The following is a 15,783-nucleotide window of genomic DNA, read 5'->3' as shown; positions in this document are numbered from 1 at the left end:
AAATCTTGGCATTCATGTTGTGAACACATAATAACAGTTTACAGTCAGTAAGACCTAATCATAACTCTTTAAGTGCACAGAGTTTTATTTACTCCATGTACAACTTGTTACAAAAAAAAAGTAAAAAGCAAAAGGATTTTACCAGCTTTGAAAGCCAGAAAAGCATTTAGCAAGTGCTGTTGCATAGACAGCAAGTAAGAGAAAAAATTAGGAACAGTTTTTTAAATACTGCCCTAATTTAAATAAGTTACTTACACACTAACATCTGTAAACTTCAGTGGAGATAGGCGGACAGATATTCAGAGACTGGAAGAATGTCTCTTCCCTTATACCTGACTAAAACAGGACTTAGGGTGTGTGTAACATTTGTTACACACCTTTGAAAGCACTGTTACCATCGGGTCTCACGCCAGAGTAGCATTTAACAGAGTATCTTTTTTCCAAGTACTACAAGAGTGTTATGCATACCAAAATGCCAGTAACTGGTATTACATACATAATTGTTAAACAGCACAGGCTCAAATACATAAAACTTAGCTAACTTGAATGCAATCAATACAAATACAAAACACAACTAAGGTCTTTTTTCATTGTTTTATATAGTCTAAGAACAAATACAAATGTACTTTCCCAAGACACATACCTGTACTGTGAAAGAAGATGGTGACCGAGTGGAAGTAGAGACCAAAGTGAGGGGGGATTTAGCAAAACATTCTACTAAAGTGACCCTCAGGTCAGTTATTCCAGACAGCAAATGGTTTTAGATAAAACAAAGCAATTAACAAGGAAGCATAAAGTAGAACGTGTTTTCATTCATTTACTGAATGCAGAAATCAGGAAGCTAGGTAGACTAACCAACTAGCATATACAGTGTAATCTATTAGTCAAGAGAAGGGACAGTGGCCAACTTAGTGAGTGGTACTTAAGACTGCAAGCACTACTCCTTAGGGTGGAATATTGCAGCCACTTCCAGCATAGGGCAGTCATGTATTTGACAAATTAAAGTTAATACACAGCAAGGCTCTTCATATTAAACTTGCTTACAATACAAAAATGGTGGCATTCTCAATGAAATCTTTTGGGAGTTGGGCCTTGTGGCAGAGCTCCTGCAGTATTAGGGTCAGGATTGGATGTAGTGACCACAAGCTCTGAAAGGAAAGAAAAGAGAAAACCTCTACTAAGCTTTAATTTTAAATTGAGACAATAAAGTTAATACTTATTCCTAGAGATGGAGGAAGGGCCACTGGGAGTAAGAGAGAGAAAATATTGGGTATTGTAAGAAAAGAAAGATGGTAAGAAAGTTTTTGAGTGTAATCATGGCACTCCATGCACAACAGGAGTGTTATACATATATATATATATATATATATATATATATATATATATATATATATATATATATATATATACCAAAATACCAGCAACTGACATTATATACATACTAGTGAAAAGGCAGAGGCTCAACATACATAAAGTGTTGACTGACTTGAATGCAATTGACATGAATACACTACCAAGGTCTTTTCATTGTTCTGCAGTCTTAGAACAAATATAAATGTAATAACAGATGACACATACCTGCACTGTAAAGGAGGATGGTGAATGAGTGGAAGTGGAGACCAAGTGAGCAAAGATTTAGCAATACATTCTACTAAAAAGACCCTCCCACCCTCATGTCAGTTATTACAGAGAGCAATCAGCTTATAGCCAGTACATAACAATTAATAAGAAGGCACAAAGTTGAACAGATTTCCATTCATTTATCGAATGCATAAATCAGAACGCTAGGGAAACTAAGCAACTAGCATACAAAGTGTAATCTATTGGTCAAGAGAAGGGACAATGGGCAACTTAGTAACTGGTTCCTTAAAGTGCAAGGACTACTCCTATGAGGGGAATATCACAGCCACTTTCCAGCTCAGGGCAGGCACATGTTTGACTAGGCACGCATTTGACTAGTTAAAGTTAATATACAGCAAAGCTCTTTATGTTAAACTTGCTTAAATTGCATAATGATAAAAGTTCTCAGTGAAAACTTTTGGGAAAAAGACTTTGTGGTAGAGTTCCTGTAGTATCAGGGTCAGGACTGGATGTAGTGACCACAGGCTATTTCACAATGACAAAGTTCTTAGTGAAAACTTTTGGAGTTGGGCCTTGTGTATTATATTGAGGCAATAAAGTTAATACTTATTCCTAGAGATGGAGGAAGGCCCATGGTGATTCAGAGCAAGAAAATATTTGCTATTATAAGAGTAGAGAGATGGTAAGATATTTTACAAATGCAAAGTCAAAATATGATTAGCAGGAGCTATACTGATAGAGATTCACAGTAATACAGTGTACAGAGTTGTATAGAGGAAATTATCATAACACAGCACTGCACTGATAAACACTATATAAAATCATCAGAGGGCATCTCCCCTAGCTCATGCTCACTTTGCTCCCTTACCCTACCCCCAATTTTCACCCTTCTCTACTACAACTACATTTATATTTCCCTAAGCACACCCACTCCATACCTACAACCAGTCATACACATTACAGTCATCCTATTTGCTCTTCCTTCTTATACATAGCAATTCTACATCACTCCACATTTCTTTTGGTCCTTCTCTCCTTACTCTGTTTTTCTATTTCCCCTAGTATTCCATCCGCCTACCTCTATTCGGATGGCAATACCTTAATTTATTCTACTGATCACCCCTTCAAACCTACTATTCTCTATTATAACTACAATATGCTGCCCTTTCACTATCTTTGTTTCTACTATCTGTTCTCACCCATGCCACATCTTATTCCACTACTTTGTTATCCAGGCTCACTGTCACCAATAGAACACTACATCATAATTCTAAATTATCCCCCTCTCACCCTGCAATAGCACCCAGCCTATAGTCTATCACATCCCCTGCTTTCTTTAATGACAAATGCACCGAAGAGCCTACACTACACACAGATAATTTAAAGGTGAAAACTAAATACAAAATGTATTTTATTACACCCACACCTCTCATCTAAGCTTATTCATAATGACAGTATACATCCTAAGACAGACAGCATAAGAAAGCTGGTGGTGTGGCTATGATATACAAAAATAAAAACTTGTAATCACTTCCTACCTCATCATTCACAACAACTTTTCCACTGCTAAAATAATTATCTCTCTCCTGCAAATTAACAAACACAAGAGCATATGCATCACTGCCATTTCTTCCCCTCCTGGAAACAACATCCCATTACTAAAAAGAAATCCTGTACCGGATCTCTAATAATATCAACAAAAAAAAAAATCATCATAGGTGACATTAATATAGACTACCTACTTACAAACTCTGACCCTCCAACACTATCCATCAATCTCTTTGTTTTACCCAAATTATCATTATTGCTACTTGAACAGACAAATACAGTAATAGGGAGTCGACATTAGACTGGATCCTCACCACCATCTCTGACAATATTAACCCTGCTGGCTGCTACCCGACACCATCAATGACCATCTACTGAGATTTTCTGTGAGACAATGCACATAAACACTTAATCTATAATAATTTGCGTATGCTCTCATCTGTCAATAATGACACCTTCAGTGGTTAGCTCAACAAATTCATCTGGGATATTCCAAAATACTTACCTCTAGATCATGCCATAACTCACTTTAACAACACATTTCTTAACAAACTAAACAAACTAGCCCCCATCAGATCAAAACAAATCAAATTCAGCCCCACTCCATGGCTCACAAGAGAAACCAGGCAACTCATGTTAAACAGAGATAAGCTTGAAAAGCAAGGTCTACTGACAAAACAACATAAACATGGCAATATTTTAGACAGCTCAAGAACCTTTTTAAACATCAGACAAAACTAAATATTTTTCCAGGCTCCAAGACAACCACCGATAAAACCCTAAGCTTTTCTGGAACACAATAAAAAGACTATTACACCCAGGCCAAACTCTCACTCCTTCAATAACTACCACCAACTTAATCCCTATAGCTACCAAATTCAATACACATTTCATTTACCCTGAGCTCACCCTGCTTAACAAACCACTCACCAGCCTCACTATCTTAAACAGTACTAATCACCACCAAAATCCTTTCTCCCTCTAACCAGTATCTAGCTCTTCTATCGAAAAACACCTCTTAAAACTAAAAACATTCCACACCAGCATCTGACAATTTGCTATCAGAATATCTCAGAATCACTCCAAATGCAATCGCATACCTTATATCTATACTCGGGTCTACTTTACATGATTCATCATCATCATCATCTTTCGGCTTTTCCCGTTAGGGGTCGCCACAGCAGATCATTTCTTTCCATTTCTTCCTATCCTCTGCATCCTGCTCTGTCACACCAACCACCTACATGTCCTCTCTCACCACGTCCATAAACCTTATCTTAGGCCTTCCTCTTTTCCTCTTACCTGGCAGCTCCATCCTTAGCATCTTTTTCCCAATATACCCATCATCCCTCCTCAGCACATGTCCAAACCAACGCAATCTCGACTCTCTTGCTTTGTTTCCAAACTGTCCAACATGAGCTGACCCTCTAATATACTGATTCCTAATCCTATCCATCCTAGTCACACTGAGTGCAAATCTTAACATCTTTAACTCTGCCACATCCAGCTCTGACTCCTGCCTTTTTGTCAATGCCACTGTCTCCAACTCATATAACATAGCTGGTCTCACTACTGTCTTGTAGACCTTCCCTTTCACTCTTACTGGTACCCGTCTGTCACAAATTACTCCTGACACTCTTCTCCACCCATTCCACCCTGCCTGTACTCTCTTCTTCACCTCTCTTCCATTCACCATTACTCTGAACTGTTGATCCCAAGTACTTAAACTCGTCCACCTTTACCAACTCTACTCCCTGCATCCTCACCATTCCTCTACCTTCCCTCTAATTTACACACATATATTCTGTCTTAGCCCTGCTGACCTTCATTCCTCTGCTCTCTAGAGCATATCTCCACCTCTCCAGAGTCTCCTCAACCTGATTCCTACTCTCACTACAGATCACAATGTCATATGCAAACATCATAGTCCACGGGGCCTCCTGTCTGATCTCATCTGTCAACCTGTCCATCACCACTGCAAATAAGAAAGAGCTGATCCTTGACGCAATCCCACCTCCACCTTAAACGGATCTGTCACTCCCACTGCAGTCCTCACCACTGTCACACTACCCTCGTACATATCCTGTACCACTCTTACATACTTCTCTGCCACTCCCGACTTCCTCATACAATACCACAACTCTTCTCTAGGCACCCTGTCATATGCTTTCTACAAGTCTACAAAGACACAATGCAACTCCTTCTGACCTTCTCTGTATTTCTCCAATAGCACTCTCAGAGCAAACATCGCATCTGTAGTGCTCTTTCCTGGCATGAAACCATACTGCTGATCACTAATCATCACCTCCCTTCTTAACCTAGCTTCTAATACTCCCTCCCATAACTTCAAGCTGTGACTGATCAATGGCCTTATATAACAGGCTGGTCAGACTTATGGGCCTGTAGTTACCTGGATCGGTGGTTGTCTCTTCTTTCTGCAGGGGAATGACTGTAGCTCTCTTCCATTCCTTGGGCACAAAACCTGACTGCAGGCTCTAGCTGAAAATTGATACAAATGTCTACTTCACATGACTGAACTATCAAAATACTGAATTTCATTTGACTGAGACCATAATACCTACATTTCAAAATACTAGAAACTCATTTGACTGAGTCTTATTATACTGAAAGCTTACAATGCTGAATTTCAAAATACTGAATTTTAAGCTAAATGAAACCTTTGGTTTATACCTAATTTAGTGTGCTTGTCTATTATGCCTGAGTGGGGTACTGTTTCAAAAGCCTTGGCCAGGGAGAAGTAAGCTGTGTGCACAGTCCTGCCCTCATCCATTGCTTTGGTGACATTCTTAAAGAAGTCCTCCAGACACCAGATTTAAAAGGCATGATCTTCCTGTAACAAAGCCGAACTGTGATAGGCCCAGCATTTTCAAGTTACCTATGTCCTTGTTTATCATGTCCATGATGATTCTTTCTATGGCCTTATATAACAGGCTGGTCAGACTTATGGGCCTGTAGTTACTTGGATCAGTGGTTGGTTCTTCTTTCTGCAGGGGAATGACTGTAGCTATCTTCCATTCCTTGGGCACAAAATCTGACTGCAGGCTCTAGCTGAAAATTGATACAAGTGGACCAGAGTGGTTATGTATCAGGCTATGTTATTATTTTTATTTTTATTTTATTTTACATTTGTTGACCAGGATAGTCCGACTGGATGCATGTCCATTTTCAGCGGTGGCCCGGGGAGAAAAGCTCCAAGGGTAAGCAGATACAGCATTACATAATACCAGCATTACATATTACAAACAGACTATTCACAGGGATTACATAAGTAAGCAAGTTAAACAAGTTCCACAGGTTACAGTTAATCCTGAGCGTAGGTCAGGATTAAATCAAATTACACAGTAAACTGGTTAACAGATTTTTACACATTCTAGAGAGAGTTAGCCAGGCTTGATACATTGACATAGCCAGTTAAGTGACAAATGTTGTTTGAGTCTAGTTTTAAATTGACCTAAGGTGGAAAGTAAGGTAATATCAGCTGGAATAGAGTTCCAGGATCTACTTACAGAGTTTGCAAAGAGAGAATCACCGGCTGTGTTATTAATTTTGCTAGTCTGAATTAGTAGTTTGTTAGAGGATCAAAGCGGTCTAGGATTGTTATAGGGGGTGATAATATTTTTAAGTGCAGGAGTATTGTCCGGATTACAGAGGATTTTATAGGCCATAATCAGTTGGTTATACTGGATTAGGTTGGGTAGTTCAAGCCACCCAAGCTGATTTAGATTGATGCAATGATGTGTCCTAAAAGGCAGCCCAGTGGCAAACCTGGCAATGTGGTTGTAGCAAATTGAGAGTTTGTTAAGGACAGTCCTGTTTAAATTCGAGAGTAGAGGGGATGCATACAGAAGGGTTGAAAGAAGGTGAGAGCGAGCTATGGCAATTTTAGCTGGAGGGGTTAGAAAGGCTTTTGTTCTGTAAAGTGTCCCTAGTTTTTTATTGATGGTTTTGATAGTTTGGTTAACATGTAGGTCAAATTTTAGATTATTGTCTATTTGTTTGTTTGTGTCTTTCGGCTTTTCCCGGTTAGGGGTCGCCACAGCGGAACTCCAGTCAGCTAATGATTGGTAGTTGATTTTTATGTGCCGAGTTACCAGCTCTGACGCACAACCTTCAATGAAGGTATGCCCATTCACGCATGTCTCCACGCAGAAGACGCTCTAGCTGAGAATCGAACCGGACAGCGTCTTACTGTGAGGCGACAACGCTACCGTAGCACCACCACCGCGGGTAGATTATTGTCTATGATGACACCTAATAGTTTTGTAGAGGGGTCAGGGGAGATTATTGTGCCATCATTTGATTTTATGGTAAAGGTGAAAGGTTATCTCAGCCAAAAGGTTGACAATGCCCTCCAGTTCAGTATGGGTAATGCCATTTACAATAAGTATTGCCAATTGCTGCATATCTCCCATGAGGTTATGGACATAGTTGTATAAAGCTTTGTGGTTGCCCTTTGACTGAGAAGATGTATTTTCTTCAAATTTACTCTTTTATTCTTGATACCAGTAGGCACAGGTCACTCTGTACAGCTATCTATATGGCTGTACAGGGATTTTGTAAACAGCTTAGCATATGCTATGGTGTTTGCTGGGTTTGAGGGTGCTTGAAATTTAGCCAAGGTGTCATTTAGTAGAGAGAAGTTAGCCTTGGAATAGTTCCTAAAGATTTTGGTTTCACTGGGTCCCTGGATTTAATTTTTACTTCAAGCAATACTGCCTTATGGTCAGATCTGATGAAAGTGGCCATTACACTGGGTGAGGAACATTACTCCCCCATGCTCATGAGCACAATGTCAAAGATGTCTGTACCCCCTGATAGGAGAATGGACCAACAGTTCCAGGATACTGCCATTAACAAAGTTTAGGAATTGTTGGGCTTGTGCATTAGAAGTGGTGTAGGATTCCCAATTTATAGAGGGGTAGTTGAGATCCCCTCTGAAGAACTGAACAGTGAGGGACCCAATTACACTGAGCTAGGTAGCATGGGTTTTCTGGAAAATGGAGGAGGAGCTATAAGTTGCAAGGATATGGTGCAAGACACTTTATGGTGAGTTGCACATTTATGAGTTCCAGTGGATCATACACTTTAACTAGTCTGGATGTGAGGTTGTTTTTAATATAGATTGAAATCTTTCCACCTTTAGTTCCCTCCTGTGCAGTAGCTAGTCTAAAGGTGAAAAAGTATTATAACCACTATAAGCTTAAATGCTTAACAAACATGTAACATGTATATTTTATTTAAATATATATATATATATATATATATATATATATATATATATATATATATATATATATATATATGGGTTTCATACACTAGATCGAATTTTCACTAATTCAAAATAGTGCATGGAATGCTCACTGCAGCGAAAGTCCACTTAATCAAAAGTGCACTTACGCAAAGTTCAGTACAAAGAACGGGTGTTGTACTGAACTTCCGTGCAGTACTCACTGACCTTAGGGTTAGGGCACGGGTCATAGTAAGGGGATAGCCTGTAGGGCTATCCCCTTACCATGATCCATGCCGTAACCCTAAGTTCCGTGATGACTGCAGCGCAGTGAAGGACATAGCAATGTCCTCCACTATGGCATGATAGTCATGAACCTTAGGGTTAGGGCATGGGTTAGGGTAAGGGGATAGCTTTACTAACTATCCCCTTACCCTAACCCGTGCCCTAACCCTAAGGTCCGTGACTATTGCACCATAGTGGAGGACATAACTTGTTTTTTTATGCCCTCCGCTGTGCTGCGGTGTTTTCAGTGAAGTGTACTTATGCAAAAGTTCACTTTCGTTAAAGTGAACTTTCGCAGAAGTGAGGCTTCCTATTACAAGTTCGAAGTAGTGAACTTTCGTTCTTGTAATAGGAATCCATATATATAAACAGCTATATATATATATATATATATATATATATATATATATGTGTGTGTGTGTTTACTATCAAAATGTAGAGTTGAACTTCGGAGAACAGGGGAATGTTGAATGTGTGTTGGCTGCTTTTCTTATTGAAGAAATTCAATTCTATGACTGTCCTTTAGCGAACACCACTGTGCATTCGCTCATATGAGGTCAACGTTGAGCATAGGGATTGCAGTACAGTGCAGATAAAAAAAAATATCCTTTTACTCACTGTAGTTCGATCTTGGAGGTGGAATATATAATTTGCAGGGGGCTTGCCCCCCTGCAAAAATATAAATTAAAGTGATGTGTAGTACTGAACTGCATATATTCGTACTGATGGAAACAGGCAGGTAAGTGGCAGCAGGTAAAGTTCCAGTAATGTCGAAGCCGTCGGTTCAATCATTTTGAACTGACGGGTTTTCGATGTGCACCTAATTAGTATTCAGGATTTTTTCGATGGTTGTGTCTAAAATGTGTTTTGTCATTCTAAAATTTCATAGTAAACTAATATATATATTCCCACACATATTCCTCAGGATTTGATAAACTCCATGTAGGCACAGTGTAGAGCCTACACAGAATGTTATCGTGTCCATGTACACGGTTTCCCTCTGCAGCACACCATGCATATTAATCATGGCGCGTTGCCAAGGGAGAGCTGTGGAACTAGGTTACTGAATCAGTGTAGGGAGTGTAGTGCTAACTGTGTCCACAGGTGAGTAAGACACTCCCTGCACTGTCCAATTATGTTATTCCAATATTATTTTATTTTTGAAATGCATGTTTGCGCAGACAGCAGCAATACTAAGTGACACCAAGACACCTGCCAGACATCAAAAAACAGAAACCTTAAATGTCATGTTTAAACGTAACTGAGCAGGTTTGGGCAGGGCAGAGCAGTGCTCAGCAGTGCTTATAGGAGCTCAGAGGTAAATGTAAAGGTATAGCTGAATTCCACATATCCTTGTAGCTAAATGGGTAGAGGTACGGCCTCATGAGCAGTAGGTGCAGGGCTCGAATACATGGAAGGGAAAATTTTTTGAAATATAAATTATGCCAATTATTTTTAAATTCTGGCCTGCTGCACTCTGCTAAGATCTGCTAAGCACTGCATAAATACAATAACGGCTGAAAATGTTTATTCACTGCTTGACTCTGCATGGCTGGTTTGCACAATGCTAAGCACTGCTAAGTATACAGTTATGCAGGTTTTCACACTGCTCAGCTCAGCTCACAGTGCTAAGTGATGCGGCACTTTTTTTAAATGTTGCTCAATGGCGTGTAAGGATAGGAAAACAGCCTATATTAAGCCTAATAGGCAGGAATACAGCAGAATCTATTGGAGCTCTGAATCTGAAGGATAATATGGCAGGCATTGGTGAGGGTTCGTGCTTTTGGGCACAGCATTGGGGCATTAGGGAGCTCAGGGTCATCGTTGGACTCCTAGTAAAAAACCATGATGACTAGCTACTGCAGGGAGGTTTCCAGGGCTTAGAGTTTAAGGTGGAGGCCTGGGACCAGTTGGCAAGGGAACTCACCAGTGCTACTGGTATACCCTGCACAGGTGAGAAGTGTCGTCACCTCCATGATGATCTGAAGAGATGAAAGGGGGATCTCTTGGACACCTGGGTCCAAGAAGCTTGGGCAGGGAATGCCCCACAATTATGTAAGTAATTTCAGCTCTGTTTCTCCAATATCTAATTTGAATGTCTGTTAAACTTCTATGCATAATGGTGTGCTTCTCTCCTAACAGCTGCAGAGGAGAGGGCTCGCAGCATCAAGGCGCATGCTGAACGCTTGTCCAGGTTGTGCTGTGAGTGTGGTGAATACGGATGTATTATGCTAACTGTAGTGAAATAAGCAAGAAAGAGTAAATCATTTACTGCAATAAAGTATATACAGTAAAGTTTGTATTGCAATAAATGTGGACTTCAAGCTGTGGTGCAATAAAAGAATAATGCCAACTGTAGTGCAATAAAATATGAAACAATGCCATTGACTGCATTAAAGTATATACAATAAAGTCTGTAGTGCAATAATTGTGGAAGTAGAGCTGTATTGCAAGACCTGAATAATGACAAATCTTGTGCAATAAAAACTCAAAACAATACCAGAAACTGCATTAAAGTATATACAATAAAGTCTGTAGTGCAATAAGTGTGGAATTAGAGCTGTTTAGCAAGAAATGAATTATGCCAAGTGTTCTGCAATAACACATGAACCAATACCAATAACACCAAGATAAACTGTGTACATCAGGATTGTCTTGTGTTAACCATCGCAGTACAGCTGTATGCATTCAGGATATAAGTTAAGATGCTGCAGTCAAGTATAACACTGTAATAGCTGTAGAATGCAAACATAATGTCTGCCAAATGCATTGTGTAACACATACAGTACCTTTCAAGACTGTTTCCAGGCCAAAATTATTCATATAATGCTCTGTCATCCACTAACATCAGGTAAGCAAGGTAAATGGGTGAGATATCCCACTCCATGATTTGATATGATTTGTTAACTTCACAGACATGTCAACCCATGAATATATTATGTACACCTGCATTCTATATACTAATGTATAGAATACCTAGTGTCTCTGCCATGCTTGTATTTTATGCATGTGTGTTCTACTGTCACTGTAGTCTAGTATAAAATTGTAGTAATACTACCAGGTCGTATTTTGGTTCCAGGTGAGCTCTAGGCAAATATCAGTCAGTCAGTAATCAGCACTGGCAAAGTAGCTTAGTTTGTTAAATGCTATGTTAGTAGTACATTTTGCCACACACAGACCAGGGTTCAAATCTAGTGCTATGTAGCACTAAATATTAACAGTATCAGTGATGTAATATTTACAGATTCTCACTCCACAGGAACTACAGGTAAATGGGTGAGGTGACCCATATTATGAGTAAATAATTGTGTGTTTAGATGTCACAGACTGTTAAAATCATTAGCAAGGATGTGTAAATACAGCATAAAATAAAGAAAATAAATATTAATAATAACAATAAAATAATATGAAATAAATAAAATGTGTACTCTTGGTATGGCCTGGAGTGTCTGTTAAATGTTGCTGCAGCCAGTTCATATATTCCAGGCAGATGTCCTCTGCAGTCACTGCTATTGGGTTCTATCCCCCTGTCTGCCAAGCAAGGCATGATAGTTGTTTAGCTTCTGTACTTTACACATGCATGTCACTCAAGTGTCACACTGTCCCATAATGTAATTATTAGTGCGTATTCCATCTGTCACAGAATTAACATCAAATGATTACCTAAATTGCATAGTATCACTACAATAGCCCACAGTACACCTTGGTAGTTATATAGGTTCACCTGATGAATAGCTTGAGAGGTATGTACATGCTACAGCAGCTATAGGGGACTTGTACACATAAAGAAAGGACAGACCTGTACAGTACATAGTAGTACTGCTGTCAAGTAAATAGCCTATAATGGTACTAATGGACCGTTTTTTCTCTCCCTCCCCACCCCTTATCTTCATTTATTTATTATAATATTTATTATTATAGGATGGTGCAGTGGCACAGAGGTAGTGTTGTCTCCTCAAAGCAAGAGGTTCTCTGGTTCGATTCTCGGCTGGACCACCTTCTATGCAGAGTCTGCATGTCCTCCCTGTGTTCATGTTCATGTGGGTTTCCTCCAGGTGCTCCGGTTTCTTCCCACATTACAAAGACATGCGTCTGAAGCGTTTCTCCCCAGGCCTCCTCTGAAAATTGGCTTCATTCCAAGTCGGACTTTCCCAGTAAACAAATGTTAAATAAATAAATAAATAAATTGTTATACATTGGTTATGGTTTACTATTAACATATGTTGTTACATTAATTGTATTGTGGGGTATGTGTTTTATTATTGTTATGTATTATAATGGTCGTATATTAACATATCATGTTGTATTATCTATTTTGTTGGCCTTATGCTGTAACTGTTACTGGCATGCTATTAACATACTGATTGTTCTATTATTTATTGTTGTGTTTCACATAATATGCATTGATATGTAATTGGGTTATTTCCACTGTTCTAGTATGCTGTTATTACTAACAATGTTTTGTTCATAACCAGCCTATACTTATTGCTATACCTCCATCCCCACAGCAAATCAGGGTAGGCTTGTTCCCGCTGATCTGCCTACCTTGCCTCAACAGGCCAAGGTACCAGGTCCTGACACATCTGGGACATAGGCTGGTGATGCCCCCTCTGCTGCCCCTGCACCACATGCGACATCGGGTGGAATCACCTCAGGGGATGGGGCCCGGCCTCCACCTATGAGGGGTGGTGGAGGGGCTGCAGTCACCCAAGAGAAACTACAGGTCATGGTGCACAGGATCATTCATCAGACCTATGAACGTCACCTGGCCAGATTGTGGGCACACTGGCCAACCTGGTGGAGCAGGCTGGCCTGGTGCCCAGTGTCCAGCACAGCCATCTTCAGGGCAGTGAAGGAGCAGTGTTGGCTGCCCATGGTTGGGGATGTTAGTCACGTTGGTGCCATCTGGAGGCACATGTGACTCTGATTTCACACTACCCTCCACATCCAAGGTGCTTACCCCCCTCATGTGTCACACACTGCTATCTGCTATCTTGTCTATCTGCTATTGCATTCTTTCCTAGCCAACTTACCTCCGCACACATACTTATGTTGCTTCCACAACATTCTACTCTCTCCTTAAAAAAAAAAAATGGGCACGTCCCACAAAAACAAATACTGTCCCATACATAGCTCTCCATTTCACACACATGTCCACTGGACACTAATTTGGTCCAGTTGGCTTGACAACACATTATGTTGTCTTCATCCCTCTCTCTGGGGTTTCAGAGTCCAAATTCATCTACAAAATCTGTCAAAATGCACAGCTGTTGCTGTACAAGAAATGGATAGCTATGGTTCTTTCCTACACCTCTCCTGCACATCCCCTGCCTTTCACATTGTTTTTGCCCCTGCTTGCCTCCATTTCACCACTTTCCTATCACCCCCTTTCTCTTTTCTTTATCATTTTTTAGCACAGGTTTGCACAGATTTGCATGGTGAGGTGAGCCACACCACTTTGCTTAGCTCAGCTTAAATCAGCTTTAATGAGCTTTAAAGAGCTTTAATTACTATATGTGTTTATTACATTGTTACTTACATGTAGAAAATAAACACCTCTGCCAAGTGTCAAACCCAGGCCTCTCTCAGCTATAGTACACTGCATTAACCCACCACGGTATACATGCCTTAAGTTAAACAGGTGTTTCCAACATAACATACTGACTGCTGTTTACTGTCATTATGCATGTAATTGAAATAAAACACTAATGTGAAAACCAGGAGTGTACTCCTGTAACATCAAATGATGTACTGTAATTCACCTCCTCGCATTATGTCTGTGTGTCACATAAATATTCTAACATTGTAAAAGTGTCCCTGAATGTCCCTGATGTACTCTGGCCAAGTCCCTAATTCACTGACATTTGTACCTGTTTGGTTGACAGCTATGTTAACATATCTGTCAACCCCCTACAGCAAGAAATCAGGACAAAGCCACAATTAATGGGGGGGGGGGCAAAGGCCCAAACTCAGTGACAGAGTATAAATATTGCCCGTACAAAGTAAGAATGTAAATAGACTAATAGATATTACTGTAGCAAAACTGTTTTTTCTGAGGGCTATGATGTGTGAAAGTCAGATTCTGTCTTTATTTTCTGACATCAACCATCAACAATTGGCCAACCATTTGTCAGACATCCACAAGTTTGTGTGAAAAGGACCACATCTATGAGGCAAACATCTTGACATTCTGCAAACATGTGTATAGTTGCGAGGTGTGATGCCTACAGAGAACATATACATATTACAGCAGATTTGCATTGCTTTCTGTCATTGTGGCACACTGGTGTTGCTGGACTGTCCCCATATAGTTGTTGTAACAGCACACTGCTATTTGTCTGACAGTGGCCGTATGACATATTAGTGGGAATTTGCCCGTAGGGGACACACCGCAGTAGACTGTAGTGATGGGTATAGGGGCATACAGCAGAATCTGTCATGGCACACAGGGATATAACCCAGTACTGCTACTATCTTGGTGATATCCACACATGTGGTGTGTTTCCAGACTATGGGGTATGACATGTAAGGAACAGCAGAGAGTGCAGGCCATTATAGGAGTGCAGGATCTGTACATTGTGGACATCCATGTATCTGGTCCTGTAATGTGTTCCCCTCTTGTTGTCTTTCAGGAACCATGTACCACAGGTGACATCCACCATTCTCAACTGAGGAGAATGACATCATAATGGATGGCCTCGGACACCACCATCACATCTTACTTTCCGGGGGTCGGCATAATCGTGAACAGCAGGCAGCATTGTGGGCAGACCTTGTGCAGGCAGTTAATCAAACTGGCCAACAGGATAGGACCTATGAGCAGATCCAACACTGAGCCACAGATATGGTGAATGTTGCTTGCCAAAGGGCAGCTGCAATTCACAGGGGTTGTGCTGCCACCAGTGGAGGGCCTGCAATGGAACAACCAATCTCAGCCTGGCAAACCTAGGATCAGCCAACAGCTCCCAGGCATCCATCACGCCATACATCCTGGAGGTGGGTGCCACAGCATCCACAGAAGAGGAGCATTCAGGTAAGCTTACTGTGTTCACCAGTGTAATACTGTATCAGTTACTGTGGCAGGCTGTACATACCAGTACATGGGTGTCAGGTCTATCTGG

General features: G+C 40.4%; 1 protein-coding gene across 4 annotated transcripts in view; it reads right to left on the bottom strand.

The window, feature by feature from the left end:
* The window catches only part of LRRC71 (leucine rich repeat containing 71), a 2,015,367-nt gene that overhangs the window by 674,522 nt on the left and 1,325,062 nt on the right, over positions 1-15,783 (bottom strand). The gene's annotated exons all lie outside the window — the stretch shown is intronic.

This window comes from Protopterus annectens, chromosome 8.part0, assembly GCF_019279795.1.
Source record: "Protopterus annectens isolate FY-2018-M chromosome 8.part0, PAN1.0, whole genome shotgun sequence".
In the NCBI taxonomy this organism is placed as follows: domain Eukaryota; kingdom Metazoa; phylum Chordata; order Ceratodontiformes; family Protopteridae; genus Protopterus; species Protopterus annectens.
The sequence above is the reverse complement of the archived record's forward strand: the minus strand, read 5'-3'. Positions and strand labels throughout refer to the sequence as shown.